Source organism: Podarcis raffonei, chromosome 6 (genome assembly GCF_027172205.1).
Source record: "Podarcis raffonei isolate rPodRaf1 chromosome 6, rPodRaf1.pri, whole genome shotgun sequence".
Lineage (NCBI taxonomy): Eukaryota > Metazoa > Chordata > Lepidosauria > Squamata > Lacertidae > Podarcis > Podarcis raffonei.
The window spans coordinates 63,342,658-63,350,203 of NC_070607.1; the positions used below are offsets into that span (position 1 = coordinate 63,342,658).

At 43.0% G+C, this 7,546-nt stretch overlaps 1 protein-coding gene across 5 annotated transcripts in view; it reads right to left on the bottom strand.

Annotated features, from left to right (window-relative positions):
* KCND3 (potassium voltage-gated channel subfamily D member 3) overlaps positions 1–6,686 on the bottom strand; it is a 264,846-nt gene extending 258,160 nt beyond the window's left edge. For 2 of the 5 annotated variants that reach the window (XM_053393493.1, XM_053393492.1), the window contains exon 1: positions 6,495–6,681. The gene's annotated coding sequence lies outside the window, so the exon portion shown is untranslated. Of the gene's footprint in view, positions 1–6,061; positions 6,362–6,494 lie in introns of those variants that run through there. The other 3 variants (XM_053393491.1, XM_053393489.1, XM_053393490.1) reach the window with 3 other exon arrangements.
* Positions 6,687–7,546: the final 860 nt, after the last annotated feature.

The following is a 7,546-nucleotide window of genomic DNA, read 5'->3' on the forward strand; positions in this document are numbered from 1 at the left end:
CATACTAATCAGGGGTGAGGCAGACAATATGTAATATAAATCATAATACAACAACCACCTGGAAGACTGAGGAATCAGAGTTACAGTGTGCACATTCAGGGTAACTTTCTAGATTTTGAGAATGTACCCCACCTGAATCCACACACCCAGTTTTGAGGGGTGGGGAAAGTTAATACATAAACACATCATGGTATCTCCCTTGAAAGCTATCAGAGTGAGACTGATATGTCCATTCAGAGAATATAGTGTTTATTTATTTTATTTATTTCATAAAAGTTATACACCACTTGATTGTAAAAACTCAAAGCAGTTTATAAAAGAAGAACAGGCTCCACTCTGTGTCCATCTTCAAGAGGGGCAGGGGTAATTGATGCCTTACAAACAATAAAAATGCACAGGATAAATTCCTAAGAGAGATGATGTCAGAATTTTCAGATTTGCTTGGTAGTACACAGTGTCCCGGGGTGGCGCTGTGGGTTAAACCACAGAGCCTAGGACTTGCCGATCAGAAGGTCGGCGGTTTGAATCCCCGCAATGGGGTGAGCTCCCGTTGCTCGGTCCCTGCTCCTGCCAACCAACAATTCGAAAACACATCAAAGTGCAAGTAGATAAATAGGTACCACTCTGGTGGGAAGGTAAACGGTGTTTCCGTGCACTGCTCTGGTTCGCCAGAAGCAGCTTTGTCATGCTGGCCACATGACCCGGAAGCTGTACGCCGGCTCCCTCGGCCAATAAAGTGAGATGAGCGCTGCAACCCCAGAGTCGGTCACGACTGGACCTAATGGTCAGGGGTCCCTTTACCTTTACCTTACACAGTGTCCCCACCACTACCACCATCCTGTTCAAGAGGCTAGCTTTAACACAGCTGCAACTTGGTTGATAATATTCCAGCCTTTTGTTCATTGACAGAACAAAGTCACAAATAGATCCCAATAAGTCAGTGCTGAAAGCAGCTTGCAATACTTTTGATGCCAGTCACAGCTTTTCCATTTGCCTGGGCCTTTTACCGTAGCCCTACTGCATCCTTAGTTGCTGCGTTTTAATATTGTTTTATGATTGTACTTTATTGCTTTTATTGTATTTTATGGCCGTATGTCCATTTTTGGTTACCTTTATTGTTCACCACCCTTTAGCAAAGTGCAGTTTATCAATACCTCAATGAATAAATGAAATGAAATAAACAGACAGGTACAGAATACCATTATGTTGCTCTAGAAGGCGGTTCCATGCAGTGAGCTGAGAGTACAGGCAAACCCTGATGAGAGCTCTAGCAAAACATACAATTCACTTTAATCCCTGCAAGAAGTAGCATCTATGGACGCAGAACAGGACTCAGAAGTCATATATTTCTGAACCTACTGCAGATTCCCTGATTTAATATGAAACCAATTTTAATGGGAAACTCCAAGAAATAATCAAACCTTAATTTAAGTCAATTCCTAGGTTCACAGTATTAGACTCAATGTCATTTCAGCATATTGGTCTATAATGGGCATGTCAATGAATAAAGCAGGAGCTGGCAAAGCATGCACTTCATACACAGTTCTCTCCTGCTGATGGACGGATACTAATGATAGAACAAAATGTAAAACTTCCAACATTCTTCCACAACCAAAAATTAAAAGAAGAAAGGGCACGAGATATGTTACCAACGAAGAATTTTGTGATGCTCACGGGCTTGAGATTCTGCAAAACGTACTGGGTTGTATCCCATAGTGCCCTTTGCCCTGATGGAATGCACTTCAATCCCCCCCAAAAAATTGCTCCAGGGGGTTGGGGAGACCCTTTGGATCAAAGAGCCTCATCAGTGCAAGGGAGACCATTGGCTACAATCTGTGGTTACTGGTTGACATTTTGGTCCCTGGCGGCAGTTTTTTTCCTATGAGCAAAGAAATGTTACATTGAGACTTACATCAGAAGATGGTATGAGGGTATAATTATTGGAACCAGTTAAAGAAACTGAACATAGAACCATCACATGATCTGCTACTTTCCCATGACATCAATGAAAGCCAATTATTTAAAAAATGTGTGATTTCCTATAAGTTACCCTCTTGATACATGGCCACTTATTTTTAGTAGCTCTGCAGAAGATTCTGATAACATTCAGGGATTGCATCAAACTACTCGGGGCTCACATGGCTAAGCAATTTTAATGGGAAAAGTAATATGAAACACAGGCTGCTCAACAGAGACTTTTAGAAAATACTGGATGGGCATGGAACAATGCTGGATTTATGTGGTAATTGTGTGACTGAAACGGAGTTCTTCTCAAAATTCCTTAGAGGCATCAGAATCTACAATTGCGTAATGTAGATCTTTGTTATAAATTCCAGCACTGTGTGCATGGCCACTCCACAATGTTGCCAAAGGCACTCCTAATGTGTCCCATAAAGCATTACTTAAGACACTAATAGATCATAAATAGGTTACACATTTTAAAACCACTTTTTTAAAAAAAAGAAAGAAAAAAAGCCTTCTGGGTCTGTATGCTTACTCTAAAACTGTAAACTCTAGCTATCTGCACAAGAAATTAGAACATCTGAGTGAATTGGAAACATTATGTTGACATGTTATCACTTTGAGCACAATACCATGTATGCTTATTCAAAAGTAAGTCCTGCTGCATTCAATGGCACTTACTACCATTCCAAGAACATATGCATAGGACAGCAGCCATATCTATCAATTCCAGGAAGTGCAGACAATTTTCTGATCATGTACGGGCTGTTGGTTCAGGCTCCAACATATAAGTTACATTTCAGAAGTCAATAAGTATTATTATTATTATTATTATTATTATTATTATTATTATTATTACTACTACTACTACTCTTTTTCTTCTTGTTGTTGTTGTTACAGTGTGGTATAATTCAGTTGTTTCCAGTAATTTTGGGGAGTATATTTTAGGATATCATTGATACTATGTGGAAGGGCCATGGCTCAGTGGTAGAGCATGTGCTTTACATGCAGAAGGTCCCAGGTTCAATTCCTGGCACCTCCAGGAAACCTTGAAGAGCTGCTGCCAGTCAGTGCAGTTAGCTAGATAGACCAATGGTCTGAGTCAGTACAAGACATCTTCTTATGTTCCTAACATTGAATTATTTCAATTTCTATCTAGGGGTTGCTTCAAAGTGGGATAAAGACAGAACTGAAAAGGTAGCATGCAAAAGCATAAAATATATAATTGGTGTGAAACATTGATCTATGTACGTGTATCACTCAGTGTTTTATTACTCGGTAGTTTGCAGATGAAGGGCTGTGAACGACTGCTGTTGAAAAGTTATATGCTTGAAGTAAAATGAGAGCAGAGGAAAAGTCTTGTCGGTGGTGTTTGATCTGTAATGGCTGTTTCACACATACAAGTCATTATGTGACACTGCAGTTATTGACCATTCAACATATAGGTATTCATTCACTCTTAGTTCCATTGACAGAACTTACTTCCAAGGGGATGCAAAAACTATGTATTTGTATTGCCAACAAATACTAATAAGGAAGCAAAGTTAATTAATTAATCAAATCCAACTGTTGATCTTGATCTTTCCTAGACTCCACCCCCACCCCACCCCCCAAAAGTAAAAGCTTGAGAGGAAAGACTGCACATAGTATTTTATGTAGCCAATTTAGCAGCAACAGGTTAATGTGTGGAAAGGTATAGAAAAACCTCTCTTCACATACAGAAACACAAATGCATATAGCATTTACAATAAGAGTATTGTGGGACATGCAGAATCCATTTAGGAGCAAAGTTCATTCTGCAAAAGTGCCCCCCCCCATCACACACTGTTGAAGACAATAGTTCACTTGTTACCATTTCAATTAAACATATACAAACATGAATTGTAAACTCCACACTGGGGCAATACCTTTATTAGACCAACCAAGTGGCAAACTTTTGAGTTCGCCAGAACTCTTTATCAGGTGAGATGTTACACATAGTGGGCGTGTGATCGGGTTAGGGGATGACAAAACTCAAAAAAGAACAGCTACAAATTCCTCATCCCCTCGTCCCCGCCTTTGTGTAAGACATTTCCTGAGGAAGAATTCTAGACAACCCCCTTCTCACAATTTGGTAACTTTTTTAATGGTTCTAATAAAGCATTGCCTAAATGTGGATTTTGAAGTGTTCAACACCCTCTTGAACCAACTATTGTTTTTTAGACATATTTTTTATTCTAAAAAGCTAAGCATATTACACACTAGACAGAGATGTCTTGACAGTATCTTTTACTTGGCAGTCTACTGATGGTATTTCGACTAGAGGAGATTGTGTGCATGGTATGACCCTTTAGACTGAAACCAAATGTCAACAGACTGTGGAAGCAAACAGACTGTGTTTTCTCTAGGTAAGTGCCATGCCCCCCAAAGGGTGCAAAGAAAATGGTAATCCAAGGCTTTCCTGCTCTCTCAAAAAGATCTGCTCTTTCCAGCCACTCCAGCCATCCTTCCACATGTAGAAATAAAGCTTGTTTGAGCTATGTCTTGCTTTATTGACAATAATTTTATTTTCACTTTGAAAATTCGAATCCACACTCCTTTCTGGGATCAATAGTGCACTGGAGAAAAACTTTAAAGAACCAGATATTTATTCCTGTTCATTCAGGGGGGAAAGGAAATAAATGATGGACTTTCATCTCATTAACTTTTGACACCATATCAATATTTCTGGGTGTCACTGTCATCCCTAGTTAGACTTGTTTTAAGAAACTTACGTTATCTGTAGAAGCAGATAAAGGTAACTTCAAAGAGCAGGGAAGGCTGACAAACAGAATAATGTGAGTTTCATGGAATTATAAGAGCAGGGAGAAAAGCTGGTATTCTGAATACTAGTGTTTCCTTTTTAAAAAGTCCTTTTTATGTGGGTCAGGTTCCAGTTTCAATGATCTTTTCATTTAAAATGCAAACTATGCTCAGATGAGATTTCTACACCCTCTCTCAATTAGATCTCCTCCTCCACTTTCTCCCATGGTAGATAATAAAACTTCTTGCAAAAGATTTCCTCTCTCTTTTCTCTAGCAAATGTACTCAGTGAAAGCAAATCTTAGAGCAACAGGATAGAGACATGCAAACTTCATTAATCCAGCCTCCCCCCACCCCAGCACATAAAGCCAGCATAAAGCCAAATTAGCCAGAACTTACCTTGATTTTTTTTTTAATCACCCACACAATAGATGGAAAACCACACATACAAAATGATCATGGAACAAATGAAGACCAGTCCTTTGGGCTGAATGTGAATCACCTTCCCTAAGTCGGAGCTCTCCACATGCAGTTTGGAGGAATCGGGCAATACCAGCAGAGGGAAAATAGAGAAAGAGTTGACTAAACGGCTTATCTTGTTATTGCTGAGCCTGGTAAGCTCCTGGATTGACAAGATGCACTTGCCTGATCAGTCCTATCCAAGCACTCCAACTTTTCCCTCATTTGCCGGTGAAGAATGGGGGACCAGAATGTCTCTCTTGGAAGGTAGCTAGGAAAGCAAGGTTATGAAGGGAGAGACTGTGTACACTGAGAGAGAGACACCAATACATGAAGTTATTCATCTGCATGCATGGCTTGACATGGAAGGGCGATGTGACACAGGTGAGGAAACTAAGTTACCTGTTGGAGGCCACTTAGATAAGCAGGCACCGTTTCTTAGGTACGTCTTGCAGCCAAAGTTGCTGATGCCCATTTTTTTCTTCCTTTCTAAAAGAAAACTCTTTCCTTCAGCTCCTATGCAACTCTATGATTTCTGGTTCTCATCCCTTCGATTTTCCATGTATGCACATCCCTCCCAACAAACACGTTGAAATTCTATACTCAATTACCTGTGAGTTAAGTCCCATTGAACCCAATGGGGCTTACTCCTGAGTACCCACGTATAGGATTGCCCTTCGCCTTTACTTCATCCCGTTTTGGGTCAAGTCCGATTTTGCATTTTGTCTTCCCACCTTTGCCTAAATCTCCAAATCCGAGCGCTCTTGCCTTTCGGAGTTAAAAGAAGCCTCAAGGAAGTGACTGATGGGCTACAGCGGGGCTTAGTGACTTCGGTAAAGTAATACAAATGCATACATACATGGAATACAGGCGCTCAGCTGCTTTCCCCGGCGTGCGTCATCTCATTCGGAGATTCAGATTATACTTAAGCAGTGTGTGTGTGTGTGTGTGTGTGTGTGTGTGTGTAGGAGTTCAGCGGAACGAGCTGATCTGTGCTTTGGAAGCAAAAGGAGAGAGAGGGGGGAACAAAACGGCAGAGAAAGGGAAAGAGCACCGAGGGAAAGAGAGAAGTGTTCCTTAGCATCTCATTTCTCTCTTTTTGGTCACAGTTCCCAAAAGCATCCACCGTCCAAAATTCAGGTAAGGACTTAAGAGGAGAGAGAAGCAGAAACTCGTGTTTCTGACGGGCTGCAAGGAAATTCATCTCCGCCCCCACGCCCGCCGCACCCCCTCTTTTTTTCTCTCCCCCACACGCAGACACACACGCACTCCTCGAGTGCTCCTTACTTTACCTCCTGGGCGAGGAGCTCCCTTGCCATGCCATGCCATCCTCTTCGCGGGTGCCCGTTCAGCAGCTGGGCTGAGGAGGTTGCCATCCAGATGCTGAAGGCGCTTACTCTAGCTGCTCGGACTGGGGAGGGCGGGTCCAGGGAGGAGGAGGCGCTTGCCAGGGGCGCGCTTAGCCCATCAGCTCAGCAGGCGCACGGAGAGGGCGCAGGAGCTGGGTGTGCTGCTGATGCGAATGCGCGTGGACGTCGCCTCCCATCCTCGTGTTCCGCTGCCGTTTTTGGTTACCTCCCTGCCCGATTCTCGTTCAGCAGACAGATGGCGCAGTCCCACCAGGCTTGCACCAGTCGCCGTGTGGCCGAGCCCTGATGTCCACGCTCCACAAGTCCGCGGGCGGGAGCGAGGGGCATTCAGCACCACGAGAGCGGGGGACAGCTCCTCGCGTTCCACAGGCTTCCTTCCTCCGACGCTCCCGGAAAGTCCGCCTTGCGGCCGTTTCCTTTTCTCCAAAATGCCTGTTGCCATTTGGAAAGGGCCACCCCGACGACGGTGGATCAGGAGCGATCGAGGAAACAGATCGAGATCTGCAGGCACAGATCACTAGGCGGGTATCTGGCTCTGGCCTTAATGGAGGAGACCAAGTTCAGCGAGTAAAGCCTGACCCTAGAACTCCCGGGCAATAACATTTTGTCTCTCCAGGAGTGGGAAGCCAGTGGACATCGATATATTACTGGACTCCAGCTCCCACCATCCGTACCCAGCATTGTCAATGGCCGGGGATGATGGGAGTTGCAGTACAACAAACATAAGGAGTGCCACAGGTTCTCCCACCTGTGCTCTAGGGTATAAGCTGCTCTCTGGGATAGAAAACATTTAGCAAAAAGTTTAATAGCATTTTCTGCAATTTTAAGACGAAAACAACCACTTAGGCAGGGGGTTCATGTAGCATCTTCCACATGCTAAATGGGATTTGAACTTTTGCATTGATATGGCAAAACAGAGCAACAGATGACTGTAGATGAGGAAAACCAAAGGAATAGCCTTTGAGATGCAGCAA